Consider the following 566-nt stretch of genomic DNA (forward strand, 5'->3'; position numbering starts at 1 on the left):
AGATTGGATATCCGTCTTTACAAACTGAAATTTCTTCAACATTCTCTTTTGGGTAAAACTTAGAACACTTTCCATCCACCATACACGGAGAATTTATATTCGCCGCACCACAAGGTCCATGAATCATACAATCCTTAACAACGCTGTATAGTTCAGGATCTTCATCCTTATCTGGTATCTCAGCTGAGATTATTTTGTTAATGTCATCAGCTGTTGGCAATTTACAGCTTGGATCCATGAATAAGAAAATATGAGCGTGAGGAAGACCCCGCTTCTGGAATTCAACCGTGTACATAGCTGCATTTTATTAAAAAAATCATGAATTAGAAAATGTATGTGAAAGATTGCAGTGAATAACGGGTTCAATCAATATTCTTACCAGCTATTGTCTTCCCTAGGAGATGGTCTTCCGTTAAATCTTTCATCAAAGAATCAAGTTTAATTTGGAAGATACGACACATAATGTCTGGTCTATCATCAGAATTAAGCTTCCGCTTTTTCAAATACCTTGTTACTTCTGGGCACTTAGGGTTACATGTAAATGTAATGAATAAGTCAGGAAAGCC

Source organism: Camelina sativa, chromosome 17 (genome assembly GCF_000633955.1).
Source record: "Camelina sativa cultivar DH55 chromosome 17, Cs, whole genome shotgun sequence".
NCBI classification, from domain to species: Eukaryota; Viridiplantae; Streptophyta; class Magnoliopsida; order Brassicales; family Brassicaceae; genus Camelina; species Camelina sativa.